Genomic DNA, 23563 nt, shown 5'->3' on the forward strand with positions numbered 1-23563 from the left:
AGTAGAGGCAATTACCCTTGGAGACCACGCTCCACTTACCCTTTCAATAGCTAGACCAAAGGGGCACCGAGGTATTTGGAAATGGAGGTACTGTTCAGGGATCCAATCCTGGTTAAGGAAATAGAGGAGGAAGTACTTGAGTACACCAACCACAATAACTGGGAGGACACGACCCCTCAAATTTGGTGGGATGCCCTCAAAGCTACTTTTAGAGGTAGGATCATAGCACTCAAGGCCAGAAGGGAACGGGAGCTGAGATTGGAGGAGCAACAACTAGAAGCCAGACTCAAGGAAGTCATGGCTCTCAGCGGCCACTAAAAGGGAGTATAGGGCAGTGAAAGGACAGCTGAACCTTATACAAATAAGGGCGGGCGAGCAAAATCTCCTCTGGCTAAGGCAAAGGTTCTATATCAAAGGCAATAAGGCAGACCGCTTGCTGGCCAGAAAGCTAAGGAAGGAGGCAGGTGACAAAACAATCTTAAAAATAAAGGGGGAGAGAGGGGTCCTCCTTACCAAGAATCCCGACATTGAGGGGGAATTTTGCAAATTTTACTCTGACCTCTAAAGGGCACGCGATCCTACAAGTGCTGAGCATGAGGCTTATCTGCGCCAAGCAGGGTGCCGTCGGATTTCGCAGGAAGATAGGGATGTGCTGGAAGTGGAGATCACCACGGATGAAGTTAGAAGGGTGATTAATAACCTACCGTCCAGCAAAGCCCCAGGCCCAGATGGGTTTGTAGCCGAATATTATAAGACGAATAAAGAAGTTTTAATCACCATTCGTACCAAATTGTTTAACTGCATAGGGTCCACAGGAAATCTCCCCAACTCTATGAATGAAGCAAACGTCATTCTAATACACAAGAAGGGCAAAGATCCGACTGACTGCGCATCCTACTGCATCCTATTTATAAATAGCTTTAATAAACGTGGATGCCAAAATTCACACCAAGGTTTTAGCCAATCGCCTTGAAACAATCCTCCCCAAACTAATTCATAGTGACCAGTCAAGTTTTATTAAAGGCAGGCAAACTTCGGACAATGTCAGAAGACTGGCCCACCTGGTCAAAAAGACAAGAAAAAGAATATCCCAGCCCTTCTCCTGGCGATCGACGCCGAGAAGGCTTTTGATCGGGTTGAAGGGGGGTTCCTATTTGCTACCATGGGCGGAATGGGGTTTGGCCCGGGTTTCATCACGCGAGTAAGGGCAAATTACCGAAACCCGGTAATCTGGCTAGCAATAATCGGCCAAATATCAGCCCCTGTTCGGGTAGGAAGGGGCACTAAGCAGGGCTGCCCGATGTCACCGCTCCTCTATGCCCTTCACCTAGAACTGTTCCTGGAGACGGTGAGAGCCGCCGAGGATATACAGGGAGTCCTGTTTGGAGGCGAGGATCACAAGATCGCTGCCTTCGCAGATGACATGATATTGTCACTGACCCAACCGATTACCTCCTTGCTAGAATTGGCGAGGGAATTGGACAGGTTCGGCCAAGTAGCAGGCCTAAAAACTAAAGCCCACAAAACTGAAGCGCTCCCTCTCACCTTGTCAGCTAGTGTGGTCCACGACATCAGGAAGGCCTATATCTATAGGTGGGTTGACTCTTCACTTAAGTATCTGGGAATCAATCTGACCAAGACCACGGGGGATTTATACACGGCAAACTACCCCCCGCTCCTTCAGAAGGTGAAATCGAACTGGTGGATTGGGGCCCCCTCGAAATTTCGTGGTTGAGTAGAATCAACGCCTTAAAGATGACAATCTTGCCCCTGCTCCTTTATTGTTTCTCAGCCCTCCCTGTTCGAGTCCCGGCGACTTTCTTTAGGACCCTACAAAGAATAAGCAGCCGCTTTGTCTGGAACCGAAAGTGCCCGAGAGTGGCGGCTTCCCTCATGAAAGCTTTGTCTCACAGGGGGGGGGGCGGACTTTAGGGTATACTACCTCGCAGCACAGATTAGAGTCATCAGGGATTAGCAAAGAAATGACAGAGGGAAAGTGTGGAGGCAGATGGATAGGGCGGTGGTGGGAAAAGACCTGGAGAGGGTTCTGTGGTTGCCGAGGCACGATAGGCCTTCCCAAATGTATTGCAGTGATATAACATCGACTACAGGCGAGGCTTCAGATCAGGCCATTAATAGGGCACACATTACCACTTTCACATCCCTGTATACGCCCATACATGGTAACCCACAATTCAGTCCAGCAGCCACCAATGCACTGACTTTTGATCCTTGGTTCCTGGGGGGTTGCTGGATGGTGAGGGATATGTTGGTGGGGGGGAGGTGAAGCAATTTGAGCAGTGCAAGAAGGACTTTGGCTTGGGGGAGAAGCAGAGGTTTTCCTATCTCCAGATCAGGCACTGGGTCTCCCAGTAGTCGCTCAAGCAGGCGGGCTTGCGCGCCCTCACCCAGTTCGAAAAGTACCTAGACACTGACACGGAAGACAAAGGGGTGGTGTCGTCCATTTATAAACTCATCAAGCGGCAAGAAACCTTGCAGTCCAGGAATTATAGGGTCAAATGGGTGCCGGATGTAGGGGCGGGCATAGAGGAACCGGAATGGGTAAAACTGTGGTCTCAGATCCCGAAACATGCAAGATCCATTCAAATCCGGGAGATGTGGCTGAAACTAATGTTGAGGTGGCACCTAACCCCAATCAGGTTAAATAAAAGAAATATACCCCAATGTATCATGGTTGTGTTGGAGGGAATGTGGCGCAGTGGGCTCTTGCGCTCATATTTGGTGGGAGTCTGCAAAAATTGATCCCATTTGGTCTCAGGTCCAGGGTGCGGTCGCCCAGGTGCTGGGAGTTAAGCTGGGTCAAAACATAGGGCTGGACTTATTAGGCATTAACAGGATGCTGACAACTCTTGCCACAAGAGCGGACCGCAAACTTTATGTGATAATGATGCTGGCGGCTGCGCTGGTCCTGGCTCGGAAGTGGAAGTCGAGGGACCCCTCCACAGGAACATGAGTGGGTCACTAAGCTGTGGTCATTGGTGGCCATGGAATGGCTCACCTACCCTATCCAGGGTTTCCACATGCGATTCACGGCGGACTGGGCCAATTTGCTAGCATATCTAAAAGCGGGAGCCCGTCGTGCCCGGTGCCCCAAGGCTATGAAGCTACTAGGCATTATTAGCCCACAGGACGAATCTGACCTGTGAAGGCTTGTGATGGTTAGCGCAGCTCCTCTTTGAGGAGGCCGTTTGAAGAAACTGATTCAACAACCCACCCTGGCACCCTGGCCGATTTAACATGCTTCATGCTTCTATTTCTAATGTCGTTGTTATGCTACCTGCAGACTTCTTGGATCCGAGGGAGGGTGATAAGGGAAGAAGGTGGGGGGGTTGTTGCGGGAAGGGGGATTTTGTCTACTTGTTCTCTGAAAACTGTTAATAAAAACCTATTGGGAAAAAAAAGACTGACCTTTACATACGGGTTCTGTAGTGACATGGACAAAGGATCTGACAACGAAGTAGAACGTAATGACGAGGAGGGAGAGGGGCACAGCAAACTCTACCTCACTCGGATAGAGAAAGGGACATCATGGGAGTGTAGGTCACAAAGTCAGAGGACGAGGGGACCAGAGAACTACCAACATACACACCAGACAACTGACGGGGACGCTGCGCAGAGTCCATACATCAACAGATTAAGGGATCTCCCAGGGCGCAGGCAGTAGGAGACCATGTTAGCTCACTCTAGAGGGCGACTGTCTAGACAACATGACAGGACCAACCACGTACCCAGACTAGAACCCACAGACATATGTACGGACATTGAGGATGATCGAGGGTCCATCCAAGTTATACAATACAGGAGAACACCTGAAGAAAGGGAAGAATACCCACAGATGCCCTGCTAGAGAGAGTGGGGACACAACCTCAATATGTACAATGTAAACACACAGACAAGGAAAATGTCAAATACAGGTTACCCTCACTAAGTACGGGAGCTGGGAAATGGATATATGAGATGGAAAAGTTGACAACAGGACACAGATTGGCAATAGGGGACGTCAAGGGGATACTAGTTTCCATACTGGGTGACGCAGCTGATGACATTTGGAAGAGGGCAGGGTTCCCAGGGGTGACCATCCATAACACTGCCCATGACGGAGCACCATTTTCAAATTGCTAAGCAGCACTATGGCAGGCATTATGAACACAATACCCAGACATGTCAGACTAAGGGGCTTTTACATCATGCAAGATGCATGACGATGAAGATCCTGTTAATTATATTCAAGAAATCCAAGAGCTTTGGCGCATTGAAACTCGAGAGCTGTGGGACAAAACAATAGCAATCTTTTATCGCATCTTGATGCAGGGACTGCCAGAACCTGTATAGAAAAGCTTGACAAAACTAGTGGGGATGGTAGCAAAGTCCTGGCCAGCAATACAGTTTACCATAGTACATCACTGTAGGTTATGGCAGGAGAAGATGAAACAAAAGGCAGAGTAAAGGAAGGCAGTTGAGGTGAAATTAGTACAAAAGAAACTAGCAAATCCTATCACGGTCTAGCCCCCCTTGGGCAACCATGCACCGGTCTTAGACAATCTTAGACAATCTCCTAGCGGGGTGTGGATCACTATACCCCCCCTGCTTTCGTATCTCAGGGCCTATGTGCACTGTGTTACTCCTAGATTACTTACTCCTATGCTATGCAACATACTCCTATGGACACAATAACATAAGACACAAAGAAAACACATGACTCAATTTAATTATAATAATAGAATACATTAATTCATACATAACAAGGCATGATGATGATGTAAGCACTACTAAACTATGCAAATATCGAATTTGCACCTTTTATACTTCTGGTGCAAATCTACCATGCAGTGAATAACTATAAGCCTTACAGGCTTCTAATACAAGCTATCAGTTTCTAATGCAATATACATCTGGCACGTGCCAGCATTCAGCATTCCTCTCCAATCCACACCATGCTTCACTCTCTCTCTCTCAGACAATCCCTGTCTGATTACCCCAACTATCTCTGTGTGAGTGTCGGTTCTAATCAATCAGTTTAGGCCATAAAACATACTTCCCATTTGCATGTGCATCTCTTCCCTCTCCAGCTCTGTCTTTGTCAATTCACTCCTCTATGCACAACTCTGCAACCAGCCAGTCAGTGTCTGCCTCTCAAGATCTGGTCACTCGAACTGCCTCTGCCAAGCTCTGCCAAGCTCTCAAACTCTCCCAAGCTGGTCTGTCAAGGCTGCATTACTGCCACACCAAAACGCCTCTCTCTCATTGAACTCCATCAACATCTAAAAACTCCCCTCTCTTCACCTCTGGTTATACTATTCCATGACGTATACAAATCCCTATGGTTACAGTCGTTCTCTAAGCTGAGAATGTCTCTTTCTCTGTCAGAATTTCTAAATATGAGCAATGCCTGAAAGTCTGTGTTTGCATGTTCTTTCACTTGCAATCACTCTGTGTTCTGGTCGTTTTCTTTGTCAATGTGACATTGGCAGTCATATCTACTAGCATGGTCTCCTGTCTGCCTGCCTGCAATCCTAGCATCTTCCATCTATTCCTTCATTCACTGTCATTCACTATCCCTCTCTCCATGCAACAGAGCCCATGGCGCTGCCTCCCACCTTTTCTCTCGCGGCACACAAGCCATGCTGATAAGGCTCCTTCGCCTTCCCCACTTGGACAAAGTTCATCTGTGCCAGCCAAGAAACTGTTTACATTCCTCTCCTTCACAGTGTACCATAACATTTCGCACAGAGCCCAGTGGCGCTTCCGTGTGTCTCCATTCAAAATCGCTTAGGAGCCAGCTACATGCTTTCTAGTGTTTAAGCTTTCTCTCACAAACCCAAGCGCTATCTATATGCTCAAAGCATATTCTAAGTGCAATGCATATGTGTCTCTACATGCATACATAATACATAACAGTCTATACATGTCTAACTACATATAACATGTCTCTCAATGGCACTACATGGCATTTCAAATATGACAGTGTGTCATTCTAAAAGCAAATGCAAATGCTACCTATATGTGGGAGAATAATTGTGGATAGTGTAATGTTACACTAAACAGGATGCAATGATCCCTAAATGGGTTATAATGGGTAATGGTTCTGTAACAAAGAGTAATGATTCTCTAACAGTGAATCTAATGATTCCATAACAGAGTTATGATGCCATAATGATAACAATCCAGGCCTCTCCATTCTATCAGGTTCTACACCGCAACAAGGGCAAGCACAGCCCACACAACCACAACCACAGACACTGCACCCAGTACAGGCCCCGCCACAGACTGCACAAATAACAGCACCACAAATGCCAGCACCATAGATGACAGCACCACTACCCCAATACCTGCAAGCTGCACAGCATTCACCATAGATCCAAGGCACCCATTCCTCAGAGCCCATGGACACGGTAGCCATGGTACCTGTGAGAAAAGTGGGGGGTCACCATGGTTGGGAACAACCCCTTCTCTGGGAACAGACTATCTATGTACCTTCAATAGGACAGCCCACAGACAAACTTGTGTTCCATCCTATCTGTCACACCTAATCCTGCGGAGGAACCTCGCAATGCCTTCCAACATTACGGTATTGGCTAAACTGCTTGTAATTGACCTGCCTGTAACTGCTAATGATGTCTTGAATCGTGTTCCTGTAACTGCAAATGATGTCTTGAATCTTGTAACCAATATGTTTGACTAAGTTTTATGTACGCCGTGATACCCAAGGGTTTGGGCGTGTAATCAAATGCAATAAATAAATAAATAAATAAAGGGTGGCGGTAGGTGATAAAACGTTTTCCTTTGTTGTTGACACTGGGGTGACTAGTTCATGCATCCGGGAAGGGACATTAGCATTGTCAGGCTATACCATGAACACTCAAGGATTCTCTGATGCTCGAGAAGTGGTTCCTTTTACTGATAACATCTCGTTATTTATTGGAGATCATGACTTAACTTTATGCTTATTTTGCTCCCAACAAGCACTTTCTAGGGCGGGACATAATGAGCAGACTGAACATGACTATTTCATTCACAGACAAGGGCATAATATGTTCCACAACAGGGATACACATGCTCACAGCCAGAAAGATTGTTCAAGCATATTGTAGGAACACGGTACGGAGAGGGGTGCCAGTGGATCCAGAGGTATTCCAGTATGGGACAGACGTGGCCCCCCGCCCGGATGCCTGTGATAGCAGGGAAGGTATGGAGGAGGCATCTTGGTACCTTCAGAATCCCCACGCAACACAGCGGTGTATCCTGTGCGCAAGGCAAACAGGGGTCGTGGCGTTTCATACAAGATTTGCGCCCTCTTACCCACATTGTTGAGGCAGAATACCATGTAGCAGCAATTCCAGCTACGATCTTGTGTGGCATCCCAGCGGAAGCCACATGCTTCACTGTTATTGATTTGAAGAATGGCTTCTTATCAGTACCATTAGACCCAGACTCACAAGATTTTACCAGTTTTATGCACAGAAATCAAAAGTGGAAACACACAAAGCTACTACAAGGGTACTGCGAGTCACCATCCATATTCAACAGGGTAATACAAATGGACCTAAGCAATATCAAAACAGAAAGCAAGGTGCTACAATATGTAGATGGCATCCTCATTTGCAGCAAGACTGAGGAAGAGTGTAGGACAGACTCTTTACACATGCTCACGGTACTGGCAGAAAAGGGATATAAGGTGGACAAGGCCAAACTCCAGTACTGTCAGCAGGAAGTACTATATATTGGGCCGCTCATATCTAAAGATGGCAGACAGATCATCATATCTAAAGATGGCAGACAGATCATACCAAAGAGAGCACTAGCAATACAGCACACTCCTCAACCCAAAACAGTGAAACAGATGCAGTAGTTCCCCGGGTTGTGCAACTACTGCAGAGCATGGGTTTATGATTACAGCATCTACACCAGGCCACTGCTAACTGCCTTGAAGGAGGCCCAGAGAGGGACTAAAGTACTAGCATGGACACAAGAGATGGCCAAGGCATTTGAGGCATTGACAGAAGCAATATGCAAGTCTCCAGTGTTAGGGACCTGAGATTACAAAAGGGAATTCTTTCTGTTTTCACACATTGACAGAGTGGTTAGGAAAGCTGTATTGACACAGAAAACGAGCATGGGCCATAAGCCAATTGCTTACATGGTAATATTCTAGAGAAGATATTCATCAAGACCCTTCAATTTATTAGAGGGTGATTACCAAGTGCCGATGCATAGCTTTTTAAAAGACCTTTATGGTCGTCAGCTCTATCTTCCTCTCTTAGTGTGGTTATGGTCCATTTGGAGAACATATTTACTCTTAATACTAGCTTCTCAATGCTAACCTTAGCAGCAGTGTCAGTGTTAGTGACACCCTTACTATCGAAGGCTCTTGTTTGTGCATTGATCCGACATGATTGTACCTCGCACATACACTCTCGTGGGGGTGCTTTTGCACCAGACTGCATAGCCTTCGTCTGATCATTCTTTTCCAATATGCTCTAATCAGGAATGTCATTTAGGGGTCGCCAGGGGTCACAACTGCGACCCCTGATGTCTCTCTTGCTACTCCTGAGGTCTCCCTTGCTACCACTAACATTACACAAGTTTAACACTTTCAGCAGTGACCCTAAATAAGAAAGAATAGGAATAACAAATAATTTGTCTTTCTGGAAAATAATTGCTAAACTCATTTAAGGCTTATTTCAGGCACACTTCATGGGGAGAGTCACTGATTTAGTCTGTTCTTAAACACCTCAACTCAGCCTTTCATTCTTCTGAAGTCGATACTGTATGTATATTTGTTCTATATAAAGCACTTAAGCGTAAGTGCTTTATAATAACACATCATTATCATTTGGCCATGGACGTCTGCTTGCATTCACAGTAATTTGGTAATATGGGCCTATAGGCACTGTTAATGATACATATGGTGATCCATTATTGTATGAAATGTATATCACATTATACTGATATTGTAACCATATTTTTCGTAGTGTACGTAGGAACAAGGCTATGTAATGCAACTTCCTGTTTTGTCAAGGGGTGAAATGTCATGTTCCATTGCTTCCCGTGATATCACTTCAGAGTGGGGTCAAATGACATCCCTTCCTGTGATGTCATCAGAGGTCAAGGCTCGTGTGATGTCACATCCGCTACCCCTGGCATTTTGGTGAAATGACGTCCCTGGCTCTAATGTCTTCCCTCTTATCATGCTCCGTAGTCCTATTATCTCATATTATGTCCGTGGACCTTTCCTTGACTACGGGGTGAGGTTCCTCCGGTCTTCCATTAGTAGATTTGTCCATACTGTTTAAACCACTTCTTCCCTCTGCCAGTTCCTCCACAACTGCCCCTTGTACAGATGCATAACAGAGCACTTTTCAGAGGTAACAGAACAAATGTACAGCGGGGGTAGGATACGGATCACCACAGAGAAGGGGTACAGCTGTACAGGGTGGCAGGGAGGAGCAGGGCAGACAGTGTTTAGCAAGTCAGGTAGCCTGGAGGGGCGACGTGATCGCCCAGCTGTTGAGGAGGAGAGATTCCTTGAAGAGGTGGGTCTTGAGTTCTTTTCTGAATTGTAGGAGCGTGGCGGTGAGTCTGATGATGACGGGTAGAAGGTTCCATAGTCTTGGGGCATAGGCAGAGAAGGCTTATTTTCTGGTCCTTTCCTTTTTGCAGCAGCGAATTTCAAGTCTGCACGTGTCCTGGCTTCTGGTTGGGCACTGTACGCCAGAGATGTAGAGTTTCTCTGCGAGGTAGCTGGATGACTTGAGGGCGACTGTTTTATAGATGATGCAGCAAGACTTGAGGGTTATTCTTGCGTGCAGTGGCAGCCAGTGAAGGTTGGTGAGGGCCAGGGTGATGTGGTTTTATCTGCTTAGACCCTTGTTGAGACGTGCGGCTGCATGTAGCACACTTATCAGGGGCACAAGGGGGGACGACAGGAGGCCTTCGGGGAGGACATTGCCCCAATCCAGTTCGGATAGGACAAGGGCTTTGAAGGAAGGGCTTGACTTTCCGCAGGAGGGAAAACAAATACGAACCTGTCTGAGTTTCCTTAGCTATGTGTGTCTTGAAGGAGAGGTGTTTGTCTGTGTGGAACCCGAGGACCTTGGTGCAGGAGGTGAGCTCAGGTGTTAAACCCTCAGGGTTCATGGTTGATAGCCAGGTCTGAATGTATGATATGATTTGGTTTTTATAACGTGCCTTTACACAAGTGTTTCTAGTTTTCTAGGAGCAGCCAATGTAGCGCTCTGTTGTTTCTCAAAGATAGGTCTGTGCTCAATAAATACAATAACGATAACGATAATAATAATAATAATAATAATAATAATAATAATAATAATAATAATAATAATAATAATAATAATAATACTTGCCCTGGGAAATACAGGGTGCCCTTGCTACCACCCACCCCTCCCAGAGTGGCTTAAGGTCTCTGTGCGGAAATCACGAAGAGCTAATCTCGGAGGGATCACACTACAGCCAGCAGGTTGTAGTGAAGATGTTGTCAGACAGAAATGACACAGCAGACTTCCCGAGAAGCGGACACTTATGTGAATTTCACAACTTACTGAAGGATTCCATGCATTACACACATTACGAGTTCCCAGGCAAAAGCCAGAACGCTACATCATCACAGATTTGATGCTGTGGTGATGTACCAACTATGTGACAAAGCCTTGAGAAAGCACTGGGACAAGCACAATTCACGTCAGCGAAATGGTATTATATGATTAAAAAAGGTCTTGCGCAAGCACCACCGTGTGGACTCCCATTTTTCAAACTCTTCCTATTAAGCATATGCGAGCATTCCGGGCAACACTTTGCTTGGTAGCAAACACACAGATTAAGCTTCCAAAGTAATGCTAAGCAAAAGCTGGCACAGCTGAGTATCACCGTTGGGAGATTTAAGGCTGCACATGGCATAAAATGGCAGCAGCTAAACATGTGCCAATTGCACCTTACGATATAGTGAGTGGGCCAGGCATTATTGGGGCATTTGAGGCTGCAACTGAGATATACAATGTAAAATGCAATGCTTGTTACAGTTGGTTCTGGGTGTTGGTTAGAGTTTGCGTGTCTGAAAGTCAAGGATATGTTTCTACTCTTTGCCTAAATGGATCAGAATCCATGGAGAGCGAATACTGTTTGGATGACAGATGGAGTATTGCTTTGTTGTCATATGATGCTCAGGATAAGAGCCAATGGGGTGGGGGATATTAATATATGACATTATCATGCACCTGTGGGAATATGGCCAGGCGCAGGACGGGGTGGGGTGGTTGATGAAAACAGATGTAGTGCAGGTGAGGGAGCAGTGGCCAGAAATGATGGTGCTATGGACAGCATTGCTGCCAATGACGAGAGTGTGACGAAGAGTGGAGGGCCTGGCTGCCATAGAGAAGGCAGATATGAAAATGAATAAGCAGATGGAACATTTTTATTAGTATAGTTGACAGAACAACTTTTAATACATTCCACATAGAAAAAAGAAAGAAACCCATCATACTTCCAAGACAATGGGCCTCATTACGATTTTGGAGGTAGCCATGCCGTCATTACCGGCATGGCTACCTCCAAACTCGTGTCCGGGTCACGAAAAAAGTGAATTACTGGGCCTTTCTGACTTTTGCGGTTCCGGTAATTCCCATTTTCAGGACCCGGACCCGTTACGCCCCCATTCCCATTTGAGCCCCCATAGGGCTCAATGGGAATGGGGTGGATGCTAACAACGGATGAAGGGTCCGTTGTTAGTATCCTGGTCTGCTCGCGGGTGCCGGTATGCACGTCTGACCAGACCAGACGTGCATACCGCCACCCGTGAGCAAACTCGTAATGTGGCGGCCCGGTATGAACGGTGCCGGTACCTTACCGGCACCATTCATACCGCGGCCGCCAGGGTCGTAATGAGGCCCAATGTTAAATGCTACACACTCCACACACAATCCCCCAAACAGAAAAAGACAGTGGGCCTCATTACGACTTTGGAGGCAGCCATGCCCTTAATAAGGGCATGGCTGCCTCCAAAACCGTGTCCGGGTTCCCTGAATGGAGAAATACCGGGCCATTCTGAGTATGGAGGGCCCGGTATTTCCTCCTTCAGGGAACCTGTGCCCGGTCCTTCCCCAATCCCATTCCAGCCCCCATAGGGCTCAATGGGTATGGGTGTGGGAGCTAACAACGGGCCGATTACGACCGGCCCGTTGTTAGCTCCCTGGTCCCCTCACGGGACCCGCTCTGGACGTCTGGTACAACCAGACGTCCAGAGCGGGTCCCGTGAGGGAACCTCGTAATATTGCTGAATGGGTTTAACAGCGCCGGCACCATTAGCGGCACCGTTAAACCCATTCCGCAATAGTTGTAATGAGGCCCAGTGGAACGGTTCTGCAACATTAATAAAATCTGCTTCCAGAACGTAACCGCATACAAAATACCAGCGTCATTATTGCCGCTCATGAATGAACTCCACAATTCTTCTGCCTTTAAATTCCCAACCTCACCGGCAGGCCTGAGAGCTAGTAGTCTTAGCCTCTGGAGGGGAACACACTCCGTCAGGAGATGCTTCACTGTCTCAATACCGGGTCCGTCACACAGGCGGCATGTGGTTTTCTTAACAGGCCCCCCTGACTTCTCGAGTTCTCATTGCATTAAATTTGGTCTTGAGGTACTCCAGACACAGTTGTTTGTAATTGCTGGATTAGAGTGTCAAGGCACAGGGATATTACATATGAAACTGCTGCAGTGGTTCAGCAAGCTGTTGCAAACGTATCCCTTTTGGGTAACTCGTTTTAACCAGTAGAGTTTGATTGAAGGGTTGGTGGCATTTCTTGTAGAGCTGAAAGAAATTTAAGGGAAAACGCAAGTGCAGCAAAAGTTCTAGGGAAGAAGGTTTCCTTTAATATGTCACACTATGGATAACGGGTTAAAATATATTTATTAGTTAATGGTGCTTCGTTTTCAGTTGGGGAAATAATGGAGAGAAGGTTCCGGGATTGGCTTGTAGGTGAACAACCTACCTAGGAGGCCATAAACTGGCTTAAAGGGGACCGTCAGAAATGTTAACTTTGGGAGCCAGTATGAATACATTTTAATCTATACTGGGATTTGGAGAAGCTGGCCCAGTGGGCTCCATCGTCCATTTTTAGAAATGACGACCAGTGGAGCATGGACATTGGCAAATTTATTGACCCTGGGTGTGGAAAATGAACTGTTAAAATGAAGGCAAAAGGAACACCCTGGAAGGCCTGCCCTGAGGATTATGTGAAAGATGTAATGTGACATGGGTGGGAGCACACATGGTTGGAAATGTGGCATGGTGATTTCTGTGCATTACATGAGGGTATTAGTTGTGCGGGTTCTTTCAGATGTATAAGGTTCAGTGAACCTGGGTAAGCACTGTAGGTCTGTTTCGAGCAGCCATCTTAGAAGACCATTAGCAAGCTACTTGCTTGCCTGTCGCGGATCGGGTCGTTCTGCCCAAAGCAGAGAAGGGCAGCAGAGAGCCAGTCTGAGGGGAATTTTTTCAGTGCAGGTTATGTGTCACGGTGACACACAAAGTAACGCTGCATCGGTTTTAAAGCTTTTGGGCTACCGTGTTTTAATAAGTAAACCTGTTTGTGAATAATGAAGAACTTCTGAAGACTCGGCTCACCCTTCACGTTTTTATGTGCTGCACACAACTTTTAATTACATTTCACAAACAATGGTTCGCACTGTGTGCCTACAGTATACATCAATAACTGCTCCAACGTTCTGACTGCTCACGCAGCAAGAAATAGTACAGCTTTGTTTTCTTTTCTTTTTTTTTTTTTGTTATTTTATTGGTTTTTACAAACCTTTAAAATCTGACACAAATTCTCCACACATCTTTATCAAAGTTCCTTAGACCCATCCACATAACATCCATTACTATAACTTTGTCAACTCTTTTCCATCTATGGTAGTTCAACCAAGTTCACCATTCACCAGAGAACTTTCAACTATTGGTAGCAGACGTGCTTCTATAATTTCCAGCAACCTCGTTAAGGGCAGGATTAGTTTTAAGTCGGTTCCCTGGAACATTGAGCTCCACCACTCGTCCGCACACAATGATGGATGAGCTAAGCTCCAGGGCCCCAAGTGTATGGTCCTCTCAGATCTTAGTTTTGTGCAAAATAGGACTGGATGTTTTAGTGATTCGTTTCCCTTTAAGCACAACCTACATTCAGGTCTCAGGAGGGAAAAACCCCTCCATGAGCGGAGGCGATCATTCGTTTTGAACAAGTTCAGTCTGAACAGTATAAATAGTCTGCGTGCCTGTGGATTGGGGAATAGAAGCACATATTTCTGAAGGCTGCTAAAGGCACGTGCTTCTAATGGAGCATTGCGCGAACTACTAGCGGCAGCTCTTTCCGCACAAGTCTCGTCCCAATCTTTTTTATTTTCAACATCGCTTGATAGACAAATCTCGCATTAAGAGACATATTTGGTGGGATTCAGGGTCGGGCGGTGTTCGCCCACAGACCTCCCATCAATCAGTTTCTGGAAATCCTCCCCTTTCCCCCACTGTTCAGCAGGCCTCTGCTGAGCCCCACATCAACTCGAATGCAAGTGCACAGTGATTGTGTTTCTGATATTTGCCTTAGGGTTTGCCTTGTAACCTGGCTGGTACGTTACCGCAAAGCAAGTTTGTCACGTGGCAGGATAATCTGCAACATGGTTCAACAGTGGCCAGCCAGGTCCCCTGTAGTGCTCGCAGGAAGTTGCAGGGTCAGAGCCTAAGCACAACATCATTCAACGACTCAAGTTCTAAGAAACTGACCTTGCAGCGATACAAAGGTGAGGGCTCCTCTTTATTCTGTGTGCTGCCATGTCATGAAAGGTAAAAGGTGTCCTGAGATGATTCAGCACCTGGCCACTTGTCCCCACTTTGCTCTTCCCTGCCATGCTCACTGTTCTCCCTTAGTTTGCCTTTTCACCCATCATGTCCTCACATTTTCCTGCTCTCCCATCCCGACATTGCCGTACTCTCTGATGTCCTGACATATTGGACATGGGGCCTCATTAAGACACCGCAATACAGGCACGGTTGCCGCCGGTGTAATTTTTTTTTCCGGCACCCATGAGTGCCCAATTACCGGGCCATTATGGCCCTGCCGGACCCGGTAATTGCCCATTTGCGGGCAGAAAAAAGATGCTCCTCGTTACCATTCGGCCCTATAGCGCTGAATGGGAAAGGGGAGCTTGGTTAACAACGGTGCCGGTGCATCTGACATGCTCTGCTCGCGGGTGCAGGTACGCCCGCCAGGTCAGACCTGGCGGGTGAAACAGCACCCGCGAACCGTTTGCCGGTCTGGGAACTACGTTACCGGCAAGCTTACCGGTAACGTAGTTCCCGGACCGGCAAACTTATAATGAGGCCCATTGTTACCAACTCTGATACTGCATTTTCCTTTGGTTTTTCTCAGAGGCTTCTCTGATATGATGAGATTGGGCTGCAGTTCTACAACCATGCCAAATAAGGTCCCACTGCAGTGGACTGTATTGTATTTTTAGTTCAGTGAGCATTTGTAAGGTGTCCATACAACAGAATAGTGTTTCGACGCGTCTCAGGTAGAATGCATGTTACACCTCAGGCAGCCCAGGCAGGCTCATGGCCGCCTCCTGAGAAGAAACACAGCTGATGACAGTGCAGGAACTTGATCGGATCCCCAAGGCCAGGGGCTGCCGCGCAGATATAACATAGAAATTATTTCACAACTGCAGCTATACTCCTTTCCCTTCCCTTGGACCTTTTTGTTATTATACCTGCTGTTTCATGGATGGAGAATGGTTTGAGTCACTCCATTTGTATATAAGGATGAGTCAAACCTGGGGGCGGGGGAAGAGCGGTGAGCAGCCCTCCCATGCGTTGGATCTGTTTGCATTGCATGCCATTTCGCTCTACTTCTGGTCCCCCGTGCATCATTTGTGTCTGAGTACCGAAGGGGTTGTGTGGGAGCAGGACAAGCCTACATATTGGTGCTGATACCCTGGATCTCCCTCTCCTCCTGACGTGCGTGAATGGGGTATACGACGGGCAAGTGAAAAGAGTGGTTTTCGCTGTACCTGTTGCGCGCTTGTCTAGGGACTCTGGAGTCTTCAGGGACTCATAGAAATCATACACAGACAGTGCCTTAGAGTGCAGTAGTGGTACAGGGTTAGAGGACTTAGAATTACAGGACTTCAATCAGGTCAGAGATCTCTTATGCCCCTGTGATACAGTCAGAGTGCCGGTCGATGCTGCAAAGGGCACAGGGTAGGAGTGTGGGGTCGGAAGCCTGAGTTGACTTGCAGTAGGGTCGATACCAGGGAAAGGTACAATATGGCAGACGCTACTTCTCTGACCAGGTGGGAGGAGGGGGCAGACCTATCATTAAAATCAGGGTCCAGGGCAGTGCTGGAGAGGTTGAGGAGCATGGTGGACAATTGGGATGTGGTCCCCCAGTCGGCACGAAGAATAGGGAGGTGGGGCTCGCCCAGGAACAGCAGTTACAAAAGGTACCACAGGGAAGGGACGGGGGAGATCGTGGTGAACAACAAGCAAAGAAGCAAGATATCACAAAGGTGATGAAGATAGCGAGGGATACATGTTTTCATCACATTGTTCTCCTTTCCCCTGCCACCCTCCTTTCCCACCCCACAGTGGTCTCTTTTGCCTCGTTCACCTCCTCTTTTGCCTGCTCTTTTTGCTCCCTCCACTCCTCTCTTCCCCTCTCCAGCGCATCTGTTGCTGTTAGTCCCATCTCACTTCTTTTTTCTGTGCACTCTCCCTTTACCTCTTTCCTGCCCTTTTCTCTCTCACCTTATCTCCTTGGCCACTCTAGTGATGAGCGCATGGTGTGCTGCGCAATAATGTAATGCTACGGGGACCAGATGTTAAGGGGATGGGTCGCCCGAGTGACACATTGAGTGTGAAGGAGGAACAGAAAAGGAGCGGGTCGCCAGGCGCTTCTAGGACTTGCCCATGTCTGTACATTTCATGATTGCAAGGTGTTACTTAACAAAAACAAGTACACAGTGTATCTTTATTTATAGATTGGTACCAAAGCTTCAAAGCTGCTTCTATTCGCTTCCCCTCTGATCTCCTTTACATGATAGACCACAACACTGGAAAGCAAGTTAAGAGGACAGTGTATGACAGACAGATACCACAACATGTGTAACATCCTTGCAGGGAAACGGTGCTCTCTATTTTCCTTGCCATTTGTTCTCAACCTTTTGAGTGCTGGGGGAGAGGGGATTTAAAAATAGATGATTTGGTTTTTGGTGTGTGAGCCCATTGAAGTGTATGGGCAGGTACGAGATGTGGCTGGGAAGTGAAACTATTTGCGTTGAGAGGTAAGCATTTGCAGCCACCGGTGAAAGCTATCCTGGGGTGAACGTTTTATGTTTTCAAGGACCTGCTAATTGTACATTCACAGGTACATTCATAATATCTCTGTTCCTAGTTCAGTAAGTGTTTGTCAGGAATGAGGGAGGAAGTCTTGTGAGTGAGACAACCATTCTTCATGACCAGCAAGAAAGAAAGCATGAAAAGCAAAGAAGAGAGTAAGCAGACCTTAAGGTGCACATAAAGGTGAGTGTCCTCCAGGCTTCACAGGATACAAAAGCAACAACATAGGATAACACGTGGTAAGAGGCAGACACACTTGGTGAGAACAAGAGGCTGTCAGCCATGTGGCATCCAGAAGGCTTGATGCTAAAACCAGAACTCGAGACAGAACAAGGCGAACATGTTGCCCCAAAGAGGTGGAGGCACATTGACTAACAGGATGTAGAAAACATTAGGGGTGAGTGAAATGTTCGCCTGTGAAGTGAAAAGTGTGGAATCCGCACTGAAATCGGCTTCCACCCATTTCACGAAATCAGCATTACGGTTCTGCCACCACCTAGATTTCGCCCGGTTTTGCCCACCAAGAAACTTCACACAGGTATTTTTTTTTCCGTTCCCTACCAGTTTTATGCAGTGACACAAGAAACTGCGTGGGGGTTTTTCTGAACCGTGCTAGTTTTGTGCAGTCCCATGAGAAACTTTGCATGGTTTTTCGTTTTGTGATCGATTCGCGCAGCAACACGAGAAACTTTGGGTGGGTCTTTTTTTTCGATCTCTGCTAGGTATGCGATACGAGGAACTTTGTGCAGGTCTTTTTTTGATCCGTACTAGTTTTGTGCAGTGGTACGAGAACCTTTATGCAGGTCTTTGTTGATCCATGCTGGTTTCACGCAGCGAAATGATAAACTTCACGTGGGCTTCGTTTAGATCTGTGCAGTTTGCGTTGTGGCACGAGACTCTGCATGGTTTTTTGAACTGTTCTAGGTGCCTGCAGCTGCATGGGAAACTTTGTGCAGCTTTTTGTTCGATGTGTGGTAGGTTCACGCAGCAGCACAAGTAACTTTGTGCCTCTTTTTTCGATTTTGTGCCAGGTTCGCACAGTGGCATGAGAAACTTCACACAGCTTTTTGTTCGATTTGTACGAGGTTCGTGCAGCATCACAATAAACTTTGTGCCACTCTTTTCGATCTGTGCTACATTCGTGCAGAGGCACAGAAACTTTGCGTGGCTCGCTTCAGTTTCTGAGACAGCGCGAGAAACTTTGCGCCGCTCTTTTCAATAGTCAGGAATGGCGGATTGAGGTGAAACTGATAAAAATCTTACAGATTTCACTTCCATGGCTGGCGGAATGGAATTTAACAATTTCGGCCAGCCATAGAAAAGATATTCGTTCCCCTGTTCCCACTTATCGGAAAGAAAATTACTACACAGTGCCAATGCCAGAAGAGATAAATTAACAGTCCTGGAGGTAAAGGCCTCATGCAGACTGTTGATATCTGTGTCAATGCAGTGTCAAAGAAAAGGCAACTAAATCATAACTGTTAATACCTGCAAGAAATTGATCATTAGTCAGATGATGTCTTAATTGAATGATGTAGACGGATAAAACCTGAATACTCAATGGCATTCGGGACTTCAGTTCCGAAGAATACTCGTGTTGCCAGTAATCGTGTGTTGGCGAACTAATGCCAATAGCAGTTTAACGCTGCTAGGCTGGTCAAGCCCATGGTGTCGGAACACTGGTGTCTGCATGCATGTGTATGTGCATAGAAACGCAGTGTGAATAGAGCACCTGTGGCATACATGCAGTGTGTGCCTGCTTGAATGCTGCTTCTGTATGCATTTATACGTAAACAATCAGTGTACACATGAAGCTTCCTGAAAGAAAAAAAGTGTTGCATGCAGGGAAGCTGGTGTACCTATGCAAATGTGAGGAAGCTCCAGAATAAAATAAATTGTTGTTGCAAGCAGGACCATTCGTTTTGTGTGCCAGGTACGTGGTGTCCAGTATAAGTGCTGGATTGATTTTGAAGAAACATTTTGCATGGCAAAATGAGATAAAATGGTGTGCGCAGTACTGAAAAAGCAGCTGAGCGAGTGCCCAGTGTTTCTCTGGGCTGGCTCGTCGGCTCTTCCATAATGGGTGAAGGGAGCACTGGGTGGACGCCCCCTTGCCCATTATGGATGAGCTTCCAGGCCCGGAATGGCCTATAGTGCAATAGGGGATGCCCTTACCAAAAATGCAAAATGCTAGTGTAGGCCAGTCAAAATGGCCAATGTGGGCCAGTTTGATGAGTTACTCCAGTTTTGACCATTGTTGTTGAATAAATATTCTTAAAATATCACAATTTGCTTACATTTGAACAAAAAACGCCCCCTTGGGTAATATTCAAACAGTCTGTGACTAAAGGAATGAATATCCATTTGCAACTGTGGGCCACTTTTGCATTGGTGCCTGAGACAGTTTTATGGCTCAGTCCAACCATGTGAGCCGCACAGGCCAATTTTCTCCTATCTGGGCACTTGCGCCTCCGCCGGGATGCGGCTGCGGGATGCGGCTGTGCTCCACTGCGGGGGGCGTGCCCCACAGTTTGAAGACCTCTGCCCTATGGTCTCCCTTGCTACCCCTAAAATAAACAACAACAAAAAAAAACTATTTTTTTTTTTTACAAATGGTAGCTCCTTGGCTTTGGCCAGTGCCATTTGGCTCTTTGTTTCTGGAGTGGCTGGCTTTGTTGTTCAAGCCTCTTAAAAAAACAGAGGGTTCCACAAGTGTAACACTTTGAGCAGTGACCCTAAAAAAGAAAGAATAGGAATAACAAATAATTCGTCTTTCTGGAATTCTATACATTAATTGCTAGACTCATTAAAGGATTTTTTTTTTAATTATTTTACTTGCAGTCAATTGATAAAATTTAAACAGAAATTAATCATAAAGGTCCCTTTCCTCCTTTCCCACATTTAACCATTAAAACAAAGTTGCGCAGAACTTCACGACTGGAATAACAAAACCAGTCCTCTAGCTGTCGTTCAGCCTACTCCACCACAATTCTGCGTCCGATATACGGTATTCAACTAGCAAGGGGCCAAAGTAAGTTGAGCGTTTCTCCGCTAACGCTGGAAAAAACATAATCAGGTGTTTTAGAGTTTCTACTGCCGTACTGTGCTTGCAATGATGACATGCGTTCTCCATTATCCCACGGATTGCTCTTATTTCATTCGTAGGTAAAATATTTAAACAAATTCTCAGAAATTGGTCCCTATAGATTTTGCTAGGGAATTGGTTTAGATATTTAAAGATGGAGTCCAGTTTCTACAGTAATTCTGGGAGGTGGGCAGTGAGTTAGTAGCTCGCTGCTGCCTCCAATGTGAAAATCCAATCCTGCTCTTTTAATTTTTTCGACACATGAGTGGGATTTTTTTGCAGCAGATCTAGAGCTCCTCCAACCTCTTCTATTCGTGTGGTTATCTTCAGACACCAGTTTGTCAGCATCGGATTCTTTGCTGTAGTAATTTCCTTTTTGAGCATTTCCAGAGTTTTTGTACACAGCAACAACATTTTTTTTCTGTACATGGCCATGGTGTTTCATTCCACAGTTTGTTTCAGGGATGTCCGGGCCAGCTCGTGTCGCACAACTGGAATTGGTGTGGATGGAGGAAGGCCGAGCACGTTCCTCCAGAAGAGGCCATCCAGCTGCGACCAGACACCTGTTGCGATGTTAGGCAAACCCTCTGCACCATATGTTAGGGCGGGGACCACCTTTGATTTATAAAACCGGACTACCGGTGTTATAGAAAAACTTCCACATTTTTGGTTGACTGCACAAGCCTGGCTGGCCATATTTTTGGCTTTTGCTCAAAGCTGTGTCACCATAGGCACCTCCGTTTTAGTGTCACTGAGGCACACGCCTAGGTACTTGAAAGATGAGTCTTGATAAATGAGCTTGCCGTCTAGGAACCATGAGAAGCTGTTTCTCGCCTGATTAGAATTTCCAAAACTTAAGATTTTGTTTTTCTCTTTATCTCCATGCCATTATTTTCAATATAACCACTCAATGAATCCAGTTGATCAAGACCATATCGTCTGCATACAAAATTCGCAAGATTTTGTCACCGCCCATTGTAGACAGAAAAGTTTTAGTTTTTCCTCCCATTGAGGCCATGTCTGCCAGAAAGAAGCAAAATAAGGCTGGGGTCATTGGACATCCCTGTTTGACTCCTTTTGTTGTGATGATTTCTTTAGACAACAGGCCAGATTTATTCAGCCGCACTCTCAATGTTGTGTTTTGGTTCATGGCCTTGATCGGATCTACTATGGCATCTGGGCAATTTATTTTCTCTAGTTTGACCCAGAGTATCTGACGCTCAATACAGTCAAAAGCTTGCACCAAGTCCACGAAGGCCCTGCAGATCTTTGGTTTGCCATTCTGTGTTCTGGCCTTCAGTGTATTCAGTAATAGGATGTTTACTCCTGTTCCGATGCCCTTGACAAACCCTGTCTGTAGCGAGTCGTTACATCCGTTTTGTGCACTCCATTTATGAAGGTGGTCCAGGAGTATTGCACCATAAAGTTTGCCGATCACGTCGAGGAGGGCGATAGGTCGATAGTTTTTTGGTTCATCGTGATCCCCCTTTTTAAAAATGGGGAAAAATATCGCCCTCCTTCATGAGCAAGGCAATTCATGGGATAAGGGGACCTGAGTTAATAATGCGTGGATGAAACTGGCCCACACTTCGATGTTTTCCTTCAACATGTAATTTGTCAGGCCATCTGGCCCCGATGCTCGCGAGCCATTTAACTTCAGGATGTGTCTTTGAACATCACCAATGTCATTATCGTAGGCCCAAAGCTCAGAATATTGCATATGTGAGACGTTTGGAATAGTGTTTGATTCAGCGAGATACAGTTTTTCAAAGTATTTTATCCAGTCGTCTTCGCTTATAGGATTGGTCTGATCATTGTCAGATTCCAGACCAACCGATTTTTATCAAAGATGAGAACATTCTGGCGTGTTTAGATGCAAGAGTCTTAAGCATGGCTTCAGAGTCGTTCTGATACATTGAGCGACTTTCGGAACGCAGCCAGTTCTTATATTTTCTTTTTTCTCTGAGGAAGGTTTCTTTGTCTTTTTATGACATAGATTTGTTGGCCAGTCTTTGTGATTTCCTGACCACCCTTCTTCTCAGGACAAGTTCCTTGTTGAAAGTGTGGCAATGGCTTGTAGATGATGTTCCTAACATTAAAGGTTTATTTCAGGCACACTACAGGGGGTGAGGCGCTGATTTAGCCTGTTCTTAAACACCCCAAATTCACAATGCAGACAAGAATGTCCAAAAAAGTATTTTGAGTAGAATAAGCATCCATTTCGGAATATGTATTTTTCTTTTCGCAAGTTGCAATTAAAGCATGTTTCTTTCTGCCGTTGTCTCTGTTAGGATCATCACAAGACATTCCATCTCAGTGTCCTCGGTCACTTGACAAAATCCTTGTGCCTAAAAGCTTGTGTACAGTGTAGAAATGTTTGACCATAGCACATAAAGTGGCCCTTGATTTCATTGTACCACAATTAATGCTTTGTTGTAATGTGTCTATTTTTCCTAAATCCATGGCATGCTGTTCAGGATGTTTGTTTCGCATGTATCAGGTAACGAGTACCAAGAGTACGGGATGCTGTGTGAGAGCGCTGCATTCGCCACGCTAATATAAATTCTTTAATACAATGTTATGAACCCTCCCATTGGTATGTATTTTGCCAACCTCTGAAGACTGAAAAGTGGATCCACGCAGGCTTGACATGTGGCCAACTTTGCACCAGACCTGCAGATGAACTGGCCTGCTGTTAAATCTCAGTTACCAGTTTAAAGGTATCCGCTACAGAGTGTAATTTTGTTCTGACTTTGAGAACATTCAGACATGTAATTACTCATTTTACTATAGCCGATTAAGATAGCTATAGCTAGGAGGATAGCTCTGTGGTTGAGCGCTCACTGCTGCGATGTGTGTGTGATGTGCAGGGTGCAGGTTTGAATCCTGACAAAGCCAACTCAGCCTTTCATCCTTCTGAGGTCAATAAATGAGTACCAATACAGTTTGGGTGATATTTTATGTATATTTGTTCTATATACATCGCTTAAGCGGTTGTTCTATATAATAACACATCATTATCATTTGGCATTCGACATGTGTTTGTATTCACATTCATT

Source organism: Ambystoma mexicanum, chromosome 1q (genome assembly GCF_040938575.1).
Source record: "Ambystoma mexicanum isolate Mex_15411 chromosome 1q, UKY_AmexF1_1, whole genome shotgun sequence".
Lineage (NCBI taxonomy): Eukaryota > Metazoa > Chordata > Amphibia > Caudata > Ambystomatidae > Ambystoma > Ambystoma mexicanum.